Consider the following 26,079-nt stretch of genomic DNA (forward strand, 5'->3'; position numbering starts at 1 on the left):
AAGAAAAAATCACCTTAAAATGTTTTCAAAACCAATAAAATACTCATAATTTGAACAAATTGGCCAAAGTGCCTAAATTATGTCAGTTAAATTATCATTTTAAGTTATCTAACAAAATCCAGTTTGCCTTTTTCAAACTCCTAGCATTAACAAAGCCTAGTTTTGGACTATCATTTCTTCCTATAAATTTCATAAAAACCAATATGAAAAAGATTGTAAGTTATAATTGAGAAAGTTTTATATATAATGTATATATAAAAATACACATGCATGCAAGAATATACACACACACACACATATATATATATATACAAGAATTAATTAACATTCTTGTTCATATTGGCTTACTAAAGAAACAGTTTATCTCATTAGATTATATTGCATAACCTTTTTTAAGTAGTGAGTTTTTAATTAAATAGATTTTCTTTATTTCACTTGGTGTCATCAAAAATTTAAAGTACTCCTTTGAACTACTGTTTCTCTTAAAAATTATGTAATGACTGTAGTTAATCAAATAATTTATACTTAAAAAGAAATAATACTTTTCTTTGATCTAAAATAATTTTTAAAAGGTTTTTAAATGTTTAAAGTTATATCGTGGAATTTATATAATCTAGGAAAATCCAGTCATATCTGTTTTAATTTAGTGCACAATAAAATATATTGAGTTTTAATTTCATAATGGCAAATATAGTTGCAAGATATAGATGAACCCTAAAGTGAATTGCATTCCTTCAAAAATATTTTTATACAGTATGTACTGACATCAACCATTTTTACCACATCTCGGTATTTTCATTTTTCTACTTTAATTTATTCCATTAAAATTTGATAAATTCAAGTTGTTTATAATAAAAGGTTAATTTTTTGCTCTTATGTTAAAAACTTGGATAGTATTTAAAATATCTACACACACATGCACACACACACACGCGTGCACGCATGTGCAGGATTCTCCCTTAAAGAAAACTTAAAATCCTTCTATACTGTTTGGTGCTTTACTAGTTATGTTATATTGCATTTTCATTTCTTTTCTTCTGGGTACCCTATATCTTGCTTAAGAAAGCAGTTTTTTTTTAACTTGCATAATTACATGCTAACAAAATTTATTAACTTAAATTTCATTTTAAAATTGTATATTCTGATACAAGATTTTGTTTGTTTTCTTAACTAGTGAAAAAAGCCATAGATTTTAAATCTAGAGGTTTAAATGGTTTCCAGGGAAAGACAGCAGCAACAAGTTTTCTGTCTGTGAGTGTACTCCTTTTTTGTTACTCTCTCTGGTACAAGAGTGAAGTTTGTGGTGTCTGTGTTGGCTGTGTGTGTCTTATTAAGAATGTTCGTGTACTTACCAAATTAACTGCATTAATATCTATATAACATGCATGATTATTATTCAGTATTTTCTTTTATTTAAATGTGCACTTAGTTAATGGATTGATGCAGAAAGCTCCCAAACTCAGATTGTTTCGACAAATTAAAAACAACAGTAATAAACTTTTAATCTAGAGTGTTGGTAATAGTTTAGTTTTATAACTCTAGGATGTGAGATAAAAAAGTGAGTAAAATTACACAAATTGGTGGTTTCTTACAGGAATTTTTGTGTGAACATATCTAACTTTCAACAAGTATTTTTCTGAGGAAAATTTTAATAGCATCTATTCATTTAGAGGAAAAAGGTATTCTTAATTTGAGTTAATTTATCTGAACCCTTTAAATCAATAGTCTTTTATAAGTTAATTAATTTTTGCTTTCTTTTGAAAATCTCACAAAATGGCTTGAAATACATATGTTTATGTATTGTCTCAATATACAATTTTGCTCAACATTCAGGGATTTATAGATCATCAGAAATTCATCCATGAATCTCAGATTAAGAATCACTAAATTAGAAAATTCATATATATTACCATAAATAGATATAGAATAAATTTATGAGAGTTATGCATTTTTGTAGATTAAGTCAATAGCACTTTGTAAAAATCCCATGCCTTACTGCTCATACACATACATATAATAATTTTGAGAGAAGCCATTCATGACATACATCTGACTTCTAAAATAGCATGTTGATAGAAAGTAAGTTTATTTGTTATAAATGATATGTTATTAGATTTTACAGGAATGTGTTTAGCAATGTTATTTTTAGTCAATTCCGAATCATCTGATGAGATGAGCTTATAACTATTTAACAAAAATCATTTTATCATAACTACATAAGGAAAGGATTATATGTTAATATTTATATATAAAAAAGTACATGAAAGAAATTGAGAAGTTACATCAATTATCAAGAAAAAAACCTGGGGCATGTATACTATCAAATCTTCTAAAGTATAATAATTAATTTTAAAATGTGATACTTACATTTTGGTATATTCTGAGACTACTAAACTAAAATCAGCACTTGTCAATTGGAAATTATTGGTCAAATACAGTTACCTTTTTGGATAGCACTTGAACAGTTAACTTCAAAGTACTTAATTGCAAATTAAAATTTCTTGTTATATTTTGTTGGTTAAAACATATTTTCTAATTGATAACGACAGATTTTAGGGAAAATAAATAATGCTACTGTACGTTTCTCATATACTAATAATTTGATTAGTTATTTTATTTTGAAATACATTTTTCTTATAATAGAAAAGATAAACAAAAAGCCATATGAAATTACTTGGACACATCAAATTTCATCATGTCAACAAGAAATGAAAATATTTTCAGACTTAAATATTAGGGTTACTACCTTTATTTCCTAATATTTTGTCTAATACAGTTATTTTTGAATTCTAAGTAGAATTAGAAGCTGCTACTGTTTCACCCTTTTCTTATTTTGGCTACTCAAATGTTATTTCCTATGGTACATGCTTCAAACTTTCACATGCCCACGGAAATTCAGTCTGTTTATATAAAACTATCTAAGATTTATCATAGCACTAAGATATACGTAACTCTCTATACTTGGCATATTGCCTTAGTGCAAATATATGTTATTTTCATTGTTCATGTACAGGAGTTATGAAGCTCAATAAAAAAAGGAAATTTAGACAACAGTGTGTCTGGGTGTGGAGAGGGAAACCTGACATTTTAAAATACAAATATTTTATTTTTAAATCTTTTATGTTTGCTTTAAAACTGTCAGGACAAAAATTAATAAGACAATAAAAGTCATAAAGGAAAAATGTAAATTTACTTCATAATATTAAAACAAATTTTGCACTCATTTTATGTAAGAAATAAAAATACTTTTGATCTTGTTTTATTTCTGAATGTAATATCCCCGCTTCAATCTAAGCAAATTATATAGGCCAATTTTTTATTGTCAGGAATAATAAATCAAAAGCATTTGAAATTTTATTTTCCTCCAATTTTTTCTCAAACATTTATTCACTAGTTTCAAAAATATATTCTTTATGGTTGTTTATGGAAAAGGGTTACATTGTTTTAATTATGTCAATATTATATACCTATTACCAAGTAAGTATTCAGCTTTGATCTCTTTGATATAATTTAACACAGAACCAGTTTTAAAAGGAGACATTTGTTATCTCACATTCACCTTTCAAATGTAAAGAAATAAACGGAGTTCATCTTCTGTGAAAAAATGATCAATACTATTATCAGAATTGCCAGAAATTAACATAAGCACAGATGATATAAAGCACACACATTGCTAAAGCATGTCTTCCCTCAACAGCAATTTTACAGTTTAACTAAGAAACGTTAATAAGAGATTCAGGATGTTGCAGTAGTGTCCATGGACAGCGTTTGGTTGTTTAAATGGCTAATTCAGATTATTTTTCCAACTTTCATCCCTGAATTATAAATAGCCTGTATTCATCCTATCTTATTCTACATAAAGGAATAAGTTTTCCATGAAAGGAAAAAAATGAGGGTTTTTTATTTTAAAAATAAAAGGAATATTTTATATTTAAAATGTTGAATTCAGTGAATTAGTGAACTTGCCAAGTTTTCTACTAGACTCTTTTTGAATATAAAGATGGAATTATAAAAAATGAGCTTCCCATTATGTATTTTTTATTTCACCTTCTTCAAATTCATACTTTCATTCATTCATTATTATCCATCCATTTCACAATTCCGTTTGAGCTACATCTCCATGGGAGCACCGTGCTAAACTAAGCAGGTAAAAGAGTGAATAAAATGCAATCTCAGCCTGCAAGACTCCAGCATTTTATTGGGAAGCAAAACAAACAAGGCAACCCTGTGAAGAATATAAAGTTAGTATAAAGTAACATTCTGTCAACATCCATGATGTTTGAATTCAAGACCAGAAGTGTTTTATTTTATAAGGTGGAATAAATTTTTTTAATGCACTATTAAAAAATCAAAGAAAGGTAGCTGGATGAGGTAACAGGGATGTGACTTTTGGTCAGAATCTACTTATTTTTATTTTTAGACTAGATTATATGCTGTGTAAAGCTAGAAGCCTCAGAAAACTTGCTAATAATAACAAAATTATATTTTGATGTTGGGTATTTATATAGCTAGTGTATTTAAGCTGGAACACACAAAAATATGGTAAATTTATTAAGGTTATGGTAACATATTTGACAGACACACATAACAGAGATACTGCACCTCAATGTTGTAAGAAAGGACAATTCATTTAATTTTTAAAATCCAACACCTACTGCCCTTCTCTCTTTTTCCCACAGGTATGCGGGGAAAATGACTAATAGTGAATGAGTAAATAATAATGATGATGATGATAAAATATCCTGAAATATTAGAGCAAAAACGGTATTCAAGAGGCAGCATCTTGTCCAGGCAATTAAAGTTTATAAAGTACTCCTGTTCTTACCACTCTGTAAGTTAAATTCAAATTTTAAAAAATAAAGTGATAAATCTAGCCACTTGCTTGAATGATGTTATGGAGTGAGAGCAGCTGATTGAATGAATATTAACTTCATTTGTATTTCTTGACATCACTTGCTGTGGGCAGTTATGCAATATCTGAGCATTAGAAAAATAAGAGATTATATGCACTTTGTTCTTTATTTTTAATTTAAATGTTTTCAATTAAGGAACATTAAGTGCACATATACAGATACTATCCTGTTATCTTTACATTTCAACTTGGGAGGTCTTTCCTCTCTTGTAAATGTCCATCAACAGTGGTTTAAAGGACATGTACAAATAGACAAAAGTAATGTCACAATTAGAATTGTAAGAACTGGGATTAAGTAAATGAAAATGGTGGACATTGTGAATGTGCTCTGTATTTTAAGACAAAATGTTTGGAAAAGAGAATTAACTAGTGATGCTCTTTTCCCTGGCTGAGATTTCTGGACAGGATGTAAGGCTCAGGGGTTAAGAGTAGACTTTCTTGAACCAGGCTGCCCAAGGTTTAAACCTAGACTAAAGGCACTAACTAGCAATATGACTTTGGAAGCACTTTTTAACCTCTCTAGTCCTCAGTCTTCTCACCTATAGGAAATGTGTAATAATAATAACTACTTTAAGATTGTTGTGAAAATTAAAAATGGGTACATGTTAAGGATTTAGAATAGTTCCTGGCACATAGTACTACATAAGTGTATGCTATTATTGAAATTCATATTAACATTAGCTTGATTTTTGAGGCTCTGATAAAATGGAAAAAACGAAATTTTATTATTTTCATTTTCTAATATATTGAAAGACCACTTCTATCTTAACCTATAATCTGTGGTATACATTATAAGAAAGTAAGTAAGCCTAGGTCATGCCATTGTTCCTTATCTCTATCCTATGTAAAAAAGCCACATTTTATTAAAATTCACCACAATATAATGAAAAATCTATTTAAACATAGTAAAAAAAAGTACTTGCCATAGTAAATACCCAATTCATTGAAAACATTATACCAGATATTGTTGTTTCTCAAACAATTAGGACATATTTGCTAAGAAATCATTAACCCCTATCTATGCGTGTGGGCATATTAAAATATTTATGTTTTCCCTTTATCAAATATATCTCTTTGTATATATGAGCAAGGAATGTGCAACTATTAATTTATAACACAAACTAATTTAAAAATTAAATATAAAACTGTCCATTTTCTGTAAAAAGAGAGATTTGAATAACCTGGGAAAATGAGAGATCATATTTTACAAAAAGTGGAACTTGAGCTGGGTCTTGAAAATTAGGTGGGATTTTGACAGCTAAAGGGGAAGAAAGAGAAACCCTGGAATCATGGAGAAAATAAAGCAAGCCCGGAATGAGCATGGCAGCCCATGAAAATGCAGAAAGATGAGGAATCTTGCAGACTTCAGTAATAAGTGTATCTTGGTGGCCAGTAGAAAAGATAATTGTTATACTATAAATGCTAGTAGAAAAGATAATTGTTATACTATAAATCTAGAATTGTATGAGATTTGAACAGTAGTTAAAATAGTGTTTGAGGAAGTTTAGTTCTCCTTTAGTTCTCAAGATGGATTGGAGGTGAATGATAAAAGAGTCAAAAAAGCATCAGTAATGAGGTTATATCAAAGCTTCCCAATGTGATAACACTGCGAAATTTGGTGGGATTATCTAGTAGTTCATTAAAGGAAGAAGAAAGGAGCTTCACAAAAGATGAAAAAACCATAGATGAAAAGTTATTAGCAAAGATGTGATTTTTCAAGACTTGAGGGAAATATAAAATAACTAGAACTGTGGGTCGGTGCCTTTGAATTTGTCCACTCTGTGTCATAACAGCCAAAGGAATAGAGTGCCCAAGATACAAACAAGCATACGAAAAACAGCATGGTAAAGAGGAATTAAATAGCAAGTTGGCAGACCAAAGAAGAAAAGTTTTCACTTGTTTTGTACAGAATGGTGAATACGTAATAAAATTAGCAATTAAAGTATTGCTGGCAATACTTAGGAAAGTTGTTTTTATAGAATGAGGGGCATAAATACAAAGTTTCATGTCCAAATGAAAATATGACAACTTTACCAGAGCCATGCCTCCTGGGCCATCCGCTGGTAGTTTTGTTGCTATGCGATAAATATCGACCAATCTGAACTAAATGATGCTCGGATACAGTGGTTATCAATGTTGATTTACATTAGAATAACCTTAGGATTATTAACAAACAAAACAAACATATTTTTAAAAAACCCTGATGTCTCATGCCCAACCCTAGCATAATTGCATTAGAATATCTGTGGTAGAAGTAGGCCTCTTTGCTCTTTAAGGAAAACTCCAGAAGTGATTCTAATCCACAGTGTAGGACACGAACCATTGCAATATTTATTTATTTTATCCTCTACAGTCTCCACTCAGGTATATTTGTTTCTTAAGTGTAGATGAGTTGATGAGGAGCAAAATAGAATTATTCTCCAGTTCACTATTCCATTGTAGTTATGAAACAATATCACTCGGATATTTCAAAACTATCTGGTTTAATAATCTTCCCACTAAAAAAATTGACCTTGAGGATTTTGTTTTCCACTGTGCTCACATTCATGGAACAAATAAATCTTTTATCAACTGTGTATTCCTAAAAGATTGTGGAAAACATGTGCAATGGCTAAGTAAAACATTGTGATGGAAATTGTTCAATGGTAAAGTCATTATTTTGCTTTTCAGTATTATATCATAATTCAATGGAATGTTTGGCATTTGCACCATAGTTTTACTTTGACAGTAGCAGACCAAGGTGTTCTACTATATACTAGATGAGAAGTGCTAATAATTTTAAACTATTTCCATAGGGTCTAATTTTTCTACTGCAACTTAAAAATAACAGGTGCCCAAATGACACTGTTGTAACTGTTGGTGACTTCTGTACTGCTAGTAATTAATAGAAACTCTGGTACTGATACCCTGGGAACACCTGTCCCAAGATTTCAGAGTTTACATAGTAATCAAAACTAAGGCATTACCTGTTTATGTGTTAATAGAATAGCATGTAATTTCATGTGAACATCAAACTTATTTTCCTGTAGTCCACAAATAGAAAAAATCTTTTGTCTTCATTTTTAGGTAGCAAAATTATATTTTAACTGTGTATAAACTAATGATTATAATAAAATATACAAGGATATATTTTATGTAAATTTTTAAATTAATGTTATCCCTAATTTTCTAATAGCATGTTTTTTTCCTGTCTTTTTTTTTGTGTTGTTACAGTAAATGAGGGTGGTATTAAAACAGCTCCCAATTTATGCCCAGATCCAGGAGAACCAGAAAATGGGAAGAGAGTTGGATCAGATTTTAGGTAATATTTTAAATTGTTTATTTTATTCTTTATTTTCTTAAAGTGTAGTTTAAAATTTAAAAATAACCAGCAATATGGAGATGAAGACCTGGTTATGTAAAACTGTGGCAGACAGATTCCATCGATGTTACTGTTAATAGTAATTCATTATTTTAAAGTGTCTGATTAAATATCTGTGTCTTTAGTACATGTTTTGGAGTTTACATGATTAATTTCTGGTAAGGCACTAAATGAAAAATCATGGGATTTGGATTTGAAAGACGAGTTTGAGTTCAAATTCTTCTGCTTATTAGTTATCTGATTTTAGATGAATCACTAAATTCTGTCTACATGAGTTTACTTTTCTTTAACATTTAAATCAGATCTGCCACAAATAATGGTGAGTTGCAAATAAGGCACTGCCTGTGAATCCTTCCTGCAAATGTTCTATAACACTTTCGGTGTATTTTTTTTAGAAGTAAACATAACTTCAATATGTTTTATCTTTATTTTAAAATTAGTACATATTAATTTGAAATATGTCTACTAATAACAGAGGACATATGTAGTATATTGTGTAGCCATTGATTTACATAACTATCAAATAATATTTTTTAAAAACTTGAATATTTTAGGTAGTCTTCTGACTGTAGCATATTATAAATAAAAGATACAAAACATCTAACTATAAAATTCTAAATGATAATTTACTTAACATTCACAAAATATTCATGGTTTATTAGATTTTTAAAATATTGATAATGATTGTAGTTACATATATCACACATTTACACTATCTACTTATTTATATTGTTTGTGTGAAAAACAAATGCTTCCCTAAAGAATATCCCTGAGAAGAAAAATGATATTTCTTAGGATAAAGACCTATGTAAATTTTGTCCCCATGGATCTTTTGAGAATACTTGAAGTTATATCTTGGTATACTTGGAGTGTAAAAACAGTAATATGATTTCAGTCTGAATGTAGTTATAATTTTCTAAAGAAATGCAGAACTTTTTTTAACCAGCTCCATTGTTAATATAGATAATGGTGTTTGAAGAAGCATATCAGAATGAAATTCAAAATTCCTGGAGTCTTGTCAAATTCTGATCATAAAAAAAGAAGTGACTTTATTAAAAATCAACAAAATGACTCAGCCACAAAATTTTCCCTAATTTTCTAATAGCATGTCTTTTTCCTGTCTTTTTTTTTTTTCTGTTGTTAGAGTAAATGAGGGTGGTATTAAAACAGCTCCCAATTTATGCCCAGATCCAGGAGAACCAGAAAATGGGAAGAGAGTTGGATCAGATTTTAGGTAATATTTTAAATTGTTTATTTTATTCTTTATTTTCTTAAAGTGTAGTTTAAATTTTAAAAATAACCAGCAATATGGAGATGAACACCTGGTTATGTAAAACTGTGGCAGACAGATTTCATCAATGTTACTGTTAATAGTAATTCATTATTTTAAAGTGTCTGATTAAATATCAGTGTTTTTAGTAGTGATATTTTGTAGACTACAATGTGGCAAGCAATTTACTAAGCGGTATTTTTACATGTCTTATTTATTATGAAATCCTATATGGTATTTATTACATTACATTAACATACAAATAAGAAAACTGAAGGATTGACACAGCTAATAATTTGACCGAACTGGAATTTGAAGTCATTACTTGTCATTCCAAAATCTGACCTTTAATCACTCTATTACATTATGCTTTGAAGCCAAACAAACTTCATTTAAAGCCCATCCCTGCCATAAAGTATGTTGTCTTCTCCAAGAGTTTGTTTCCTATGATCTAAAAATGAGGATAATAATACTTATCTTGCCAGGGTTGAGAGGAAGATAACATGCGATAATATACACTTGGTAGAATCACAGATCTTGAGACAAAATAGGTATTCAATTAATGCTAGTATCTATTATAGTATGATATATAGAATATTATAAAATAATTATAATTAGGATAGATGTTAATACTTGCTACAAAAGTTTTTACAAAATATGTTTTTTACAAAAAGATATGGTTCATTGGAAATAGACAATACAATAGTAATATAATGAGTTAAATTATCTTCAAGTGTAGCGGATTTTTTTTTGAGAGGGCTTCTCTCATATTTATTGATCAAATGGTTGTTAACAACAATAAAATTCTGTATAGGGGACGCAATGCACAGTCATTAATCAACCCCAAGCCTATTTCTCAACTGTCCCAATCTTCTGAAGCATAACGAACAAGTTCTTACATAGTGAATAAGTTCTTACATGGTGAACAGTGCAAGGGCAGTCATATCACAGAAATTTTCGGTTTTGATCACGCATCATGAACTATAAACAATCAAGTCAGATATGATTATTCATTTGATTGTTATACTTGATTTATATGTGAGTCCCACATTTCTCCCTTATTTTATTATTATTTTTTTATAAAATGTTGAAGTGGTAGGTAGATGCAAGATAAAGGTAGAGAACATAATTTAGTGCTGTAAGAGGGCAAATGTAGATGATCAGGTCTGTGCCTATAGACTAAGTATTAATCCAAGCTAGACAAGGGCAACAAAACATCCACGGATGCAGAATATTTCTCTCAAAACAGTGGGGCTGAGGTTCTAAGCCTCCACTCTGTTGATCCCCAATCTCTCTCCTGATGGCCCCCCTGCGACTGTGCCTGTCATAGGTTGTTCCTCCCTTGAGGAATCTTACCCGTCTCTGGCTAACCAGTCATCATCCGGGGCCATACAGGGAAATGTAAAGTTGGTAAGTGAAAGAGAAGCAATATTGTTTGAAAAGGTTAGCTTTTTACTTCTTTGCAGATTTATGCCCTGTGGTTTCTATGCCTCGCATTTGTCTTGAGGTATCTTTACCACTTCGAAGAATAATGATACTCAGTAATTTTCCATATGAGGCACGGATTCTACTAAAGGGTTGTAGTTAGGAAGGAGGAAGAAAAGCTATACAAGTAGCAGAGGGAAGAAAACATGGGAAGATTGATTATTTCTTTGACATATCTTCTTCTAGAGTAACATAAGAATGTATAGGTTTTAAACTACTAATTAAATTGCACACACACATTAACATAATAGGAATACAGCTACATAACAAAAGCAGACCTACAATTGCCAGCCATATCCAGTGAAACCAAGAAAAGCAGTTAGGTACCCTAGGCATTTGGGAAAACTTATCAATGATATGATGGATATTGTCTAACTGAATTTGAATAGTTTGAGAAAAATAAGACAAATTAAAACAACACATTCCTGGGAACTGTTCACATCCCATATGTTCTTTTAACAGTAGATAGTCTATAGTCACACGATTTTGGAGCACTGCAACTTGCACTTCTCCTAATTCTTGGTTGAGTTCCGACAATATAGATCCAGTCAAATTTGTTGTTTTACTGTATGCACAGGCCAGCTTAGATATCTCCTTCTTCATTCCAATGGCAAGTCCAGGAACTGGTGAGATTAATGCCGCTAAAACTGCAGCCGCGCCAGGATCTTTGTTGAAGTTTTTTGATGATCATCTTCTGGAATGACTCTTCCAGAATGTGTTGATGTTGGAAGTCCTTCATATCGTATCTTAGTTCATTTTCTGGGTAGCCAAATTAGGCTTTGATCCTCTGTATAGACACAAACAAACCCTTTGCACACACTTTGATATGACCTTTATACCATTGTGAAGAACCTATTGGAGACCACCACACAGGAACTGCTTTTTTATTTTTTTTAAGAGAAAGGAATATTATCAGAAAAATGTACTTGCATAGCTGATCATCTAATACCCTTTAAAAGATCAAAATTAAGGATATGTAAAACATGCATTACTCGTTGATTTGCAGTTAGTTTTATCCTATTTGGGAGTAATCCCCCTTTTCTCTCTCTCTTTTTTTGTTATCATTAATCTACAATTACATGAAGAACATTATGTTTACTAGGCTCCCCCTTCACCAAGTCCCCCCCCCACACCCCATTACGGTCACTGTCTATCAGCCTAGTAAGATGCTGTAGAGTTACAACTTGTCTTCTCTGTGTTTCACAGCCCTCCCCACACCCCTCCAACATTATGCATGCTAATCATAACACCCCCCTTTCTTCTCCCCCCCTTTGTCCCTCCCTACCCACCCATCCTCCCCAGTCCCTTTCCCTTTGGTACTTGTTAGTCCATTCTTGGGTTCTGTGATTCTGCTGCTGTTTTGTTCTTTCAGTTTTTCCATTGTTCTTATACTCCACAGATGAGTGAAATCATTTGGTATTTCTCTTTCTCCGCTTGGCTTATTTCACTGAGCATAATACCCTCTAGCTCCATCCATGTTGTTGCAAATGGTAGGATTTGTTTTCTTCTTATGGCTGAATAATATTCCATTGTGTATATGTACCACATCTTCTTTATCCATTCATCTACTGATGGACACTTAGGTTGCTTCCAATTCTTGGCTACTGTAAATAGTGCTGCAGTAAACATAGGGGTGTATCTGTCTTTCTCAAACTGGAGTGCTCCATTCTTAGGGTAAACTCCTAGGAGTGGAATTCCTGGATCAAATGGTAAGTCTACTTTGAGCATTTTGAGGAACCTCCATACTGCTTTCCACAATGGTTGAACTAATTTACATTCCCACCAGCAGTGTAGGAGGGTTCCCCTTTCTCCACAGCCTTGCCAACATTTGTTGTTGTTTGTCTTTTCGATGGCAGTCATCCTTACTGGTGTGAGGTGATACTCATTGTAGTTTTAGTTTGCATTTCTCTGATAATTAGCGATGTGGAGCATCTTTTCATGTGTCTGTTGGCCATCTGTATTTCTGTTTTGAAGAACTGTCTGTTCAGTTCTTCTGCCCATTTTTTAATTGGGTTATTTGTTTTTTGTTTGTTGAGGCGTGTGAGCTCTTTATATATTCTGGACATCAAGCCTTTATCGGATCTGTCATTTTCAAATATATTCTCCCATACTGTAGGGTTCCTTTTTGTTCTATTGATGGTGTCTTTTGCTGTACAGAAGCTTTTTATCTTAGTATAGTCCCACTTGTTCATTTTTGCTGTTGTTTTCCTTGCCCGGGGAGACATGTTCAAGAAGAGGTCAGTCATGTTTATGTCTAAGAGGTTTTTGCCTATGTTTTCTTCCAAGAGTTTAATGGTTTCATGACTTACATTCAGGTCTTTGATCCATTGTGAGTTTAGTTTTGTATATGGGGTTAGACAATGGTCCAGTTTCATTCTCCCACATGTAGCTGTCCAGTTTTGCCAGCACCATCTGTTGAAGAGACTGTCATTTCCCCATTGTATGTCCGTTGCTCCTTTATCGTATATTAATTGGCTATATATGTTTGGATTAATGTCTGGAGTCTCTAATCTGTTCCACTGTTCTGTGGCTCTATTCTTGTGCCAGTACCAAATTATCTTGATTACTATGGCTTTGTAGTAGAGCTTGAAGTTGGGGAGTGAGATCCCCCCACTTTATTCTTCTTTCTCAGGATTGCTTTGGCTGTTTGGGGTCTTTGGTGTTTCCATATGAGTTTTTGAACTATTTGTTCCAGTTCGTTGAAGAATGTTACTGGTAATTTGATAGGGATTGCATCAAATCTGTATATTGCTTTGGGCAGGATGGCCATTTTGACGATATAAATACTTCCTAGCCAATAGCATTGGATGAGTTTCCATTTGTTAGTGTCCGCTTTAATTTCTCTTAAGAATTTCTTATAGTTTTTAGGGTATAGGTCTTTCACTTCTTTGGTTAGGTTTATTCCTAGGTATTTTATTCTTTTTGATGCAATTGTGAATGGAGTTGTTTTCCTGATTTCTCTTTCTATTGGTTCATTGTTAGTGTATAGGAAAGCCACAGATTTCTGTGTGTTAACTTTGTATCCTGCAACTTTGCTGTATTCCAATATCAGTTCTAGTAGTTTTGGAGTGGAGTCTTTAGGGTCTTTTCTGTACAATATCATGTCATCTGCAAATAGTGACAGTTTAACTACTTCTTTACCATCTGGATTCCTTGTATTTCTTTGTTTTGTCTAATTGCCGTGACTAGGACCTCCAGTAGTATGTTAAATAACAGTGAGGAGAGTGGGCATCCTGTCTTGTTCCCAATCTCAGAGGAAAAGCTTTCAGCTTCTTGCTGTTCAGTATGATGTTGGCTGTGGGTTTATCATATATGGCCTTTATTATGTTGAGGTACTTGCCCTCTATACCCATTTTGCTGAGAGTTTTTATCATGAATGGATGTTGAATTTTGTCAAATGCTTTTTCAGCATCTATGGAGATGATCGTGTGGTTTTTCTTCTTCCTTTTGTTGATGTGGTGAATGATGTTGATGGATTTTCGAATGTTGTACCATCCTTGCATCCCTGGGATGAATCCCACTTGGTCATGGTTTACAATCTGTTGTAAACCTTTTGATGTTACATCCTTTTGATGTATTTTTGAATTTGGTTTGCTAATATTTTATTGAGTATTTTTGCATCTACATTCATCAGGGATATTGGTCTTTAATTTTCATTTTTGGTGAGGTCTTTGCCTGGTTTTGGTATTAGGGTGATGTTGGCTTCATAGAGTGAATTTGGGAGTATTCCCTCCTCTTCTATTTTTTGGAAAACTTTAAGGAGAATGGGTATTATGTCTTCTCTGTGTGGCTGATAAAATTCCAAGGTAAATCTGTCTGGCCTGGGGGTTTTGTTCTTGGGTAGTTTTTTGATTACCATTTCAATTTCTTTGCTCGTAATTGGTTTGTTTAACTTTTGTGTTTCTTCCTTGGTCAGTCTTGGAAGGTTGTATTTTTCTAGAAAGTTGTCCATTTCTTCTAGGTTTTCCAGCTTGTTAGCATATAGGTTTTCATAGTAGTCTTTAATAATTCTTTGTATTTCTGTGGAGTCTGTCGTGATTTTTCCATTCTCATTTCTGATTCTATTGATGTGTGTTGATTTTCTTTTTCTCTTAATAATTTTGTCTAGAGGCTTATCTATTTTGTTTATTTTCTCAAAGAACCAGCTCTTGGTTTCATTGATTTTTTTCTATTGTTTTATTCTTCTCCATTTACTTTATTTCATCTCTGATCTTTATTATGTGCCTCCTTCTGCTGACTTTAGGCCTCATTTGTTCTTCTTTTTCCAGTTTTGATAATTGTGATGTTAGACTATTCATTTGGGATTGTTCTTCCTTCTTTAAGTGTGCCTGGATTGCTATATACTTTCCTCATAAGACTGCTTTCGGTGCGTCCCACAGAAGTTGGGGCTTTGTGTTGTTGTTGTCATTTGTTTCCATATATTCCTTGATCTCTACTTTAATTTGTTCGTTGATCCATTGATTATTTAGGAGCATGTTGTTAAGCCTCCATGTGTTTGTGAGCCTTTTTGTTTTCTTTGTGGAATTTATTTCTATTTTTATACCTTTGTGGTCTGAAAAGTTGGTTGGTAGAATTTCAATCTTTTGGAATTTACTGAGGCTCTTTTTGTGAGCTAGTATGTGGTCTAGTCTGGAGAATATTCCATGTGAACTTGAGAAGAATGTATATCCTGTTGCTTTTGGATGTAGAGTTCTATAGATGTCTATTAGGTCCATCTGTTTTAATGTGTTGTTCAGTGCCTCCGGGTCCTTACTTATTTTTTGCCCAGTGGATCTATCCTTTGATGTGAGTGGCATGTTGAAGTCTCCTAAAAAGAATGCATTGCATTCTATTTCCCCCTTTAGTTCTGATAGTATTTGTTTCACATATGCTGGTCCTCCAGTGTTGGGTCCATATATATTTAGAATGGTTATATCCTCTTGTTGGACTGAGCCCTTTATCATTATGCAATGTCCTTCTTTATCTCTTGTTACTTTCTTTGTTTTGAAGTCTATTTTGTCTGATACTAGTACTGCAAACCCTGCTTTCTTCTCTCTGTTATTTGCCTTAAATATGTATTTCCATCCCTTAACTTTTAGACTGTGCATGTCTTTGGGTTTGAGGTGAGTCTCTTGTAAGCAGCATATAGATGGGTCTTGCTTTTTTATCCATTCTATTACTCTGTGAATTTTGAGTGGTGCATTAAGTCCATTTACATATAGGGTGACTATTGAAAGATATTTACTTATTGCCATTGCAGGCTTTAGATTCGTGGTTACCGAAGGTTCAAGGTTAGCTTCTTTAGTATCTTACTGCCTAACTTAGCTCACTTAGAGAGCTGTTATATACACTGTCTGGAGATTCTTCTCTTCTCTCCCTTCTTTTTCCTCCTGCTCCATTCTTTATATGTTGGTTGTTTTATTCTGTGCTCTTTCGTGTTTCCTTTAACTGTTTTTAGTGGGTAGTTGATTTTATTTTTTGCCTTTAGTTAGTATTTGGTTGGTCTGCTTTCTTTGCTGTGATTTTATTTTCTCTGGTGACATCTGTTTGGTCTTAGGAGTGCTCCCGTCTAGAACAGTCCCTCTAAAATACCCTGTAGAGGTGGTTTGTGGGAAGCAAATTACCTCCACTTTTGCTTGTCTGGGAATTGTGTGATCCCTCCTTCTTATTTAAATGATAATCGTGCTGGATTCAGTATCCTTGGTTCAAGGCCCTTCTGTTTCATTGCATTAAATATATCATGCGATTCTCTTCTGGCCTGTAATGTTTCTGTTGAGAAGTCTGATGATAGCCTGATGGGTTTTCCTTTATAGGTGACCTTTTTATCTCTAGCTGTCTTTAAAACTCTTTCTTGTCCTTGATCTTTGCCATTTTAATTATTATGTGTCTTGGTGTTGTCCTCCTTTGGTCCTTTCTGTTGGGAGTTCTGTGTATTTCCATGGTCTGTTCGATTATTTCCTCCCCTAGTTTGTGGAAGTTTTCAGCAATTATTTCTTCAAAGACACTTTCTATCCCTTTTTCTCTCTCTTCTTCTTCTGGTACCCCTATCATAAGGATGTTGTTCCTTTTGGATTGTTCACACAGTTCTCTTAATATTGTTTCATTCCTGGAGATCCTTTTATCTCTCTCTCTGTCAGCTTCTGTGCCTTCCTGTTCTCTGGTTTCTATTCCATCAATGGCCTCTTGCATCTTATCCATTCTGCTCATAAATCCTTCCAGAGTTTGTTTCACTTCCGTAATCTCCTTCCTGGCATCTATAATCTCCCTCCAGACTTCATCCCTTAGCTCTTGTATATTTCTCTGCATCTCCGTTCGCACGTTTATGATTTTTATTTTAAATTCTTTTTCAGGAGGACTGGTTAGGTCTCTCTCCTTCTCTGGTGTTGTCTCTGTGATCTTGGCCTGCCTGTAATTTTGCCTTTTCATGGTGATAGAGATAGTTTACAGAGCTGGCATGAGTGATGGCTGGAAGAACCTCCATTCTTGTTGGTTTGTGGCCTTCCTCTCCTGGGAGAACAGCGACCTCTAGTGGCTTGTACTCGGCAGCTGCACTCAGAAAGGTCTTCTGATTCTTGCCCGGCTGCTATGGAGTTTATCTCTGCTGTTGCTGTGGGCGTGGCCTGCCTCGGGCTGCTGCTCTGATATGGTGGAGCCGCGTTGGAGGGGGAACATTCAGGAGGCTCTTTATCTCCGTGAGGGGCCTCTGTGCTCCCTGCTGCCCAGGGGGTTAGAGTGCCCAGAGTTCCCCAGATTCTCTGCTGCTAGACTAAGTGTCCCAGGACACTTCCGTCCGGCTTTGGGGTCCCTGTCTCTTTAAGACTTCCAAAAAGCACTTGCTTTTCTTTGTCCCAGGTGCGCCGCCTGCAGGGACCTGCTCACAGGTCTTACTGTCCTGTTTCCCTAGTTTCCAGAACTTCACGCATGCACTGTGTCTGCGCTCTGGTGCAGATGGCTAGTTCTGGCTATTTAGCAGTCCTGGGCTCACTCTCCCTCCCCGCTCTGACTGCTCTCCTCCCGCCCAGAGCTGGGGTCTGGGGCGCTCAGGTCCTGCTGGGCCGGGGCTTGTATCTTACCTCCTCACGAGGCACTGGGTTCTCGCAGGTGTGAATGTGGTCTGGATGTTGTCCTGTGTCTTCTGGTCTCTCTTTTAGGATGAGTTTTCTTTGTTGTATTTTCAAAAATATATGTGGTTTTGGGAGGAGATTTCCGCTGCTCTACTCACGCCGCCATCTTGGCTCCACCTCTCATATTATCTATTCTTGAAAATGTTCCATGTGCACCTGAAAAAAATGTGTATTCTGCTGGTTTTGGGTGGAGAGTTCTGTAGATGTCTGTTAGGTCCATCTGTTCTAATGTGTTGTTCAGTGCCTCTGTCTCCTTACTTATTTTCTGTCTGTTTGAGCTGTCATTCAGACTGACCAGAGTTTTGAAGTCTCCTAGAATGCATGCGTTGCATTCTATTTCCCCTTTAAATTATTTTAGTTTTGTTTCACATATGTAGTTTCTCCTGTGTTGGGCGCATAGATATTTATAATGGTTATATCTTCTTGTCAGATTGACCTCTTTATCATTATGTAATGTCCTTCTTTCTCTCTTGTTTCTTTCTTTGTTTTGATGTGTATTTTGTCTGATACAATTACTGCAACTCCTGCTTTTTTCTCCCTATTAGTTGTGTGAAGTTCCTTTTTCCATCCCTTCACTTTTAGTCTGTGAATGTCTTTGAGTTTGAAGTGAGTCTCTTGTAGGCAGCATATATACAGGTCTTTTTTTAATCCATTCAGTGACTCTGTATCTTTTGATTGGTGCATTCAGATCACTTACATTCAGGGTGATTATCAATAGGTAAGTACTTATTGTTATTGCAGGCTTTAGATTGTGGTTACCAGAGGTTTGAGGCTAACTTCCTTACTGTTTAAGAGTCTAACTTAACTCATTTAGTATGTATTACACACACACTCTAAAGCTTCTTTTTTTCTCCTCTTTCTTCTTCATCCATTCTTTATATATTAGGTATCATATTCTGTACTCTTTGTCTATCCCTTGAATGACTTTGTGTTAGTTGATTTAAATTTTGCACTTGCTTAATAATTAACTGTTGTTCTTTCTATACCATGGTTTTATTATTTCTGGTGACAGCTATTAAACCTTAGGAACACTTCCCTCAATAGCAGTCCCTCCAGAATACACTGTAGAGTCAGGTTGTAGGAGGTAAATTCTCTCAGCTTTTGCTTCTCTGGAAATTGTTTAATCCTTCCTTCAAATTTAAATGATAATCTTGCCAGATGCAGTATTCTTGGTTCGAGGCCCTTCAGCTTCATTGCATTAAATATATCATGCCACTCTCTTCTGGCCTGTAACATTTTTTTCTTAGAAGTCTGTTGATAGTCTGATATGCTTTCATTTGTATGTGATCTTATTCCTCTCTCTGGCTTCTTTTAACAGTCTGTCCTTATCCTTGATCTTTACCATTTTAATTACTATATGTCTTGGTTTTGTCTTCCTTGGGACCCTTGTGTTAGGAGGTGTGTGCACCTCCATGACCTGTGAGAATATCTCCTTCCCCAGATTGGGTAAGTTTTCAGTAATTATATCCTCAAAGACACTTTCTTTCCCTTTTTCTCTCTCTTCTTCTTCTGGTACCCCTGTAATGCGAATATTGTTCTGTTTGGATTGGTCACACAGTTTTCTCAATATTCTTTTATTCTTAGAGATTGCTTTATCTCTCTGTGCCTCAGCTTCTTTGTATTCCTCTTCTCTAATTTCCATTTCATTTATCATCTCCTCCACCATATCTAGTCTGCTTTTAATACCCTCTATTGTGCTCTTCAATGATCAGATCTCTGACCAAAATTCGTTCCTGACTTCTTGAATATTTTTCTGTACATCCATGAGCATGTTAATGATTTTTATTTTGAATTCCCTTTTAGGAAGATTCATGAGATCATTTTTATTTGAATCTTTCTCAGGTGTTTTTTTCATAATTTTACTTTGAACCAGGTTTCTTTGGCGGTTCATATTTGTATATGACAACCTCTAGTGTCTTGAAGATCTACTCTCTGGAGCTTCTCAGCCCCTGAAGCAATGTTCAGGGTCACATGGGTGCAGTATTGGTTCCTTGGGGATGGGAAGAGCTGTTTCCTGCTTCCTGGCTGGTATGCCTTCCTCAACTGCCAGAACCAGTGGGCTGAGCACACAGGTATAAGCCTCTATGCTTTGCCTTTGTAGTTGCTGTAGTCGGGGCTTCCTTCAGGTTGGCCTATTCCCTGGGTAGATTTTGCCAGTTTGCGAGCCAGGTATAGCTTGTTGGGAGAAAGGCACACTAGGCTGCATATCATGAACGGTGTCCTTCAAGCTCTGTAGCCAGAAAGGGAGCTGGAGCGCCTGATTATCAAGAAAGTTCCCAACCTGCTGGTCACAGTGCACCCAGACAATTTTGTCTACCTGTCCTTTCTCCTGAGCAGTAAGCTCTGTGCAATCCTTACCCCTTTAGCAACTCTGTTGCTGTTAGGAAGTTTCTCAGACTCCCCAGCTTTCTTTTGTCATCCAGCATCAGATTATGAATCCCTGCTTTCCACAAGTGACTGAAATCTCAGTCTCTCCAGATATTCTGTCTTAGTTTTCCAACCCCCTACTCATGAGAGTACCACACAAGCACCATGAAATATAGGTTTGTGCTCCCAGAGAAGATCTCCAGAGTTAGGTATTCAGCATTCCCAAGGCTCCACTCCCTCCCCACTCTGTTTCTCTTCCTCTCACCAGTGAGGTAGCATTGGGGAAGGGCTTAGGTCCAGCTGAGCCATGGCTTTGGTATGTTACTCTGTTCCATGAGGTTTATTCTTTTCTCCAGGTGGATGCAGTTTGGCGCAGCCCTCTTTCCTGTTGCTTTTTCAGCATTAGTCATATTAATTACATTTTTGTATTATATGCAGTTTTAGGAGGAAGCCTGTCTCACCTCTCATGCCACCATCTTTTATCCTGCCTCCTATATTTTCTTTTGAAATTTTATGATTTCAGGTCTTTAATCCATTTTGAGTTAATTTTTGTGTTTGGTGTAAGGTAGTGATCCAGATTCATTCTTTTGCATGTAGCTGTCCAATTTCCCCATACCATTTATTGAAGAGACTGTCTTTTCCACACTTCATGTTCTTGCCTACGTTGTCATAAATTAATTGATCATACATGTGTAGGATTATTTCTGGCTTCTCTGTCCTGTCGCATTGATCTATGTCTCTGTTTTTGTGCCAATGCCATATTTCTATTTATAGTAGCTTTGTAATATAGGTTGGAATCAGGGAGCATGACGCAGTTTTGTTCTTTCTTAGCATTACTTTGGCTGTTTGGGAATCTTTCATGGTTCCATACAAATTTTAGGATTGTTTGTTCTATTTATGTAAAAAATGCCTTTAGAATTTTGATAGAGATTGTATTTAATCTAGATTTTTTGGGGTAGTATGTCCATTTTTATAATATTACTTCTTCTAGTCCATGAGCACAAAATATCTTTCTGTTTATTTGTATATTCTTCCATTTCTTTCATCAATATCTTTTTTTTTAGAGGGCATCTCTCATATTTATTGACCAAATGATTGTTAACAACAATAAAATTCTGTATAGGGGACTCAATGCACAATCATTAATCAACCTCAAGCCTAACTCTCAACAGTCTCCAATCTTCTGAGGCATAACAAACAAGTTTTTACATGGTGAACAAGTTCTTACCTAGTGAATAAGTTGTTACATGGTGAACAGTGCAAGGGCAGTCATATCACAGAAACTTTTGGTTTTGATCATGCATCATGAACTATAAACAATCAAGTCATATATGATTATTCATTTGATTTGTATACTTGATTTATATGTGAATCCCACATTTCTCCCTTATTTATTTATTTATAAATAAAGTGTTGAAGTGGTAAGACAGGCACAGTCACAGGGGGGACATCAGATGAGAAGTTGGGGGTCAACAGAAGTGAGGCTTAGAACCACACCCTCCCTGTTTTGAGAGAAATCTTCTGCATCCATGGATGTTTTGTTGCCCTGGTCTAGCTTGGATTAATACTTAGTCTATAGGCACAGACCTGATCATCTACATTTGCCCTCTTACAGCACTAAGTTATGTTTTCTACCTTTATCTTCATCAATATCTTATAGTTTTCAGGGTACAGATCATTCAGCTCCATGATTATATTTATTCCTAGCTATTTTATTCTTTCTGAAGAAATTGTAAATGGGCTTATTTTCTTAATTTCTATTTCAGTACTTTGTTTTTAGTGTATAGAATTGTTGCTCATTTGTGTAAATTAATTTTGTATCCCAAAACCTTACTGAGTTCATTTGTTAGTTCTAACAGTGTTTTGGTGGCATCTTTAGAGTTTCTATATAAGGTATTGCATCTGCAAATAGTGACAATTTTACTTCTTTCTTTCTAATCTGGATGGTTTTTATTTTTCTTCTCTAATTGTTAAATAAAAGTGGTAAGAGTGAACAACCTCATCTTGTTCCTGATCTTAGAGAAAATGCCTTCAGTTTTCAACATTGAGGATGATGTTAGTTGTAGGTTTATCATATATAACATTTATTATAATGAGGTATATTCCCTGTATATCCATTTTGTTGAATTTTTATCATAAATAGATGTTGACTTTTGTTGAATTCTTTTGTGTATCTACTGAGATAACTATACGATATTTATCCTTCCTTTTGTTAATGGTGTATCACATCCTTGAACCATCTTTGCATCCCTGGAATAAGTCACATTTAATCTTTTTAATGGATTGTTGAATTTGGTTTGTTAGTATTTTGTTGGAGATTTTTGCATCTAAGTTCATCAAGGATATTGGTCTGTAATTTTCTTTTCTTGTGATATTGTTGCCTGGTTTTGGATATCAGGGTTAATACTTGCCTCATAAAATGATTTTGGAAGAGTCTTTTCCTCTTCTGTTTTTTGGAAGGGTTTGAGAAGGGTTTGTATTAAATACTTTTTGAATGTTTGATAGAATTCACAAATGAAGCCATCTGGTTATGGAATTTTGTTTGTTGGGAGGTTTTTAATTATTGTCTCATCTTCCTTACTAGTAATTGGTCTATTTAGATTTTCCACTTATTCATGAGTCAGTCTTGGTAGGTTGGTTGTTTCTAAGAATTTTTATATTTCTTCTAAATTTTCCAACTTGTAGGCACATAATTGTTTGTGATAGTTTTTTATGATCCTTTATATTTTTGTGGTTTTAGTTGTGACCTCTCCTCTGTCATTTTCTCATTTTACTTATGTGAGTCCTCTCTTTTTTTCTTGGTTAGTCTAGATAAAGATTTGTCAGTTTGATTATCTTTTCAAAGAACTAGCTCTGTTTCATTAATCTTTTCTATTGCTTTTTCATCTCTATTTCATTTATTTCCTCTCTGGTCTTTGTTATTCCCTTCTTTCTATAACTTTGACCTTTGTTTGTTGTCCTTTTTCTCATTCCTTGGGGTGTAAAGCTCTATATTTGAGACCTTTTTTTGGAAGTATATCTTTATCACTGTCAACTTCCCTCTTAGAACTGTTTTTTTGCTGTATTCCATAAATTTTGGTGCATAACATATCCATTTTCATTTGTTTCAAAGTCCTTTTTTTGCTTTTTCTTTTTATTTCTTCTGTGATCCATTGGCTAATAGCATGTTGTATAAAGAATGTTCAGTATCACGTTTTTTAATCTCCATGTCTTTTTGATTTTTTTCCAGTTTTCCTTGTTTAATTAATTTCTGGTTTCATACCATTGTGGTTAGAAAAGATGCTTGATATGATTTCAATCCTCTTAAATTTATTAAAACTTGTTTTGTGGTCCACCATATGATCCTTCTGTCCATATTTTTAAAAAATGTATTCTATCTCTGTCTTTTCTTTTATATGTTTGGACCATTTATCTTTGATGTAATTCTTGGTATGTTTGAATTTAGGTCTGTCATGTTAACTCTTTGGTTTCTATGTGTTACCTTTGTTTATCATCCCTGTGTTTCCCCCCTTTCCTGCCTTCTTTTAATTTATTTAAACAATTTTTATTCTATTTTATCTATTCTGATTTTTATTCTATCTCATTATATGGCTTTTTATGTGGTAGCTATAGGAGCTATGATATATATATTTAACTTTCCGCAATCCATGTAGAATCAATATTTTACCATTTCATGTGGAATGTAGAAATCTTACTTCTATATAGGTTTCTTCCACCCTTTGCATGTTGTAGTTTTCCTATGTTTCTTATATTTTGTTTTGTTTTGGAGGCCATAAATTGAGTTAGTTTTATTTGTGCTAAATAACATTTTGTGTGTTTAGTGGAACTAGATTCTCAAAATTGTAAGGGTCTTAATGTACAAGATATTCCAAAATAGCCAAGACATATATTTCAGGTTTAGTTAAATCAAATGGTCTTAAGCTCCAATGTGAAGGAAAAATTCTACATTACAAAATTGGAAAGTTGCCTACATATATCATCAGGGGACTAGCACCTACCTCTCCATTTGCACCATCAAAGATAATTACACTAAAGGTGGGACTCGATCTCTCTCCACTGACTTAATTTATTTACACATTCTGGGGCAAGTAAATTAGGCAATGATCTCATCATGTTCAGGAGCAGGAAAAGAAGTTGGGGGAAACTCAGGAAGAGATTTGCCTCTGCACTAGGACCTACTGCTCCAAGTTAAGTAAATTTTATCCCTATTTCATAGATGAAGATCCCTATTTCATATATATCATACTTTGAAAATTCCATTATTAAATATTGTAAATTTTTATTTATCACCATAAATAGAACTCAAGAGGAGAATCAGTCTATTTTTTTCTGGTACTTTGAATTTCTGTTGCTGTTCTTTCATTTATGCTTGCTTCATTTCCTTAGTGACTAATAATGCTGAACATCTTTTCATGTTCATCTTTATTTCTGAAGGATATTTTTCCTGGATATAGAATTCTCAGAGACAGTTCTTTTATTTCACCTTAATGGTTTTGGATGAGAAATTCACTGTCACTTGTATTGTTTTTCCCCTTTTAAGTGATGCATCACTATTCTCTGGCTGCTTTCTTTCTTTGTCTCTAGTTTTCAAAGTTTTGGGTCAATCAAAATTACAATTACAGATAGAAAAATTATCTTAAAAAAGACCTGAAGACTAGCAGAACACAGCGCACACACACACACACACACATGTACACACACAAAAGGCCATATCAAGATGAGAGGGTGGGGTAGAGAAGTTGTCTTGCCAAGACCCCTACCCCAGTGAGGCCACTCCAAGAAGAAGGGATATCATAATCACATAGCCCCCATTTTAAGAGTGAGGGGTTTAAGCCTCACATTGGGCTCCCCAGTTAATGGGACTTGCACCAGAAAGGCAAGCTTCCAAAATGACTGGCCTTGAAAACTAATCTGGTACTAATGTCCAGGAAAGCCAGAGAGCTATAGGAAACTGAGATTCTGTTTTGAAGAGCTTGCACACAGATTCACTCATTAAGAGTCCCAACACAAAGGGAGTAGCTTGAGAAGCATCTGGGGCATGTGTGATGGAGATTCACTGACTAGTCTTAGGGAAAATACTGGAGGGATAGGTGGTCTGTTAACTAGGGACAGAGGCACTGGTGGTGCCAATTTTTTACTCTTTTTCCTTGCTAGCCTAGTGCTGGTGGGTACCACTTTTGGCAGTATTATTCCTCCTTGCTAGAGCCATTTGACCCTTCCAGTATTCCCCTGCAGCCCCACCGTGCCAGACCTGGCTTGGAGCTTGTCCAGCATGGGACCCACCCATCAAACCTGGCATGTGGACTTGCCCCAGTTGAGTGCTTTTCCACTGCCAAACCCAGAAGGTATGAACTCACCACTGTAGGGGTCATCCTGGCACTGCTGGGTGGGATTTTGCATTTCTGGGTCCCAAGGGACTGAGACAATTGGAGAGACAGAACTTGGCTGGCTACCATCTCCAGGGAACTCACCATAACAGACTGGAACACACCTTGCGTCTTCAAGTGATCACTCCTGCAATACTTGGAGAGACAGCTGTTTCAGAGACAACCTGAGAGAGTCAGGAACAATCCAGAGAGTC

The sequence above is a fragment of the Manis pentadactyla genome, chromosome 15 (assembly GCF_030020395.1).
Source record: "Manis pentadactyla isolate mManPen7 chromosome 15, mManPen7.hap1, whole genome shotgun sequence".
Taxonomy (NCBI): domain Eukaryota; kingdom Metazoa; phylum Chordata; class Mammalia; order Pholidota; family Manidae; genus Manis; species Manis pentadactyla.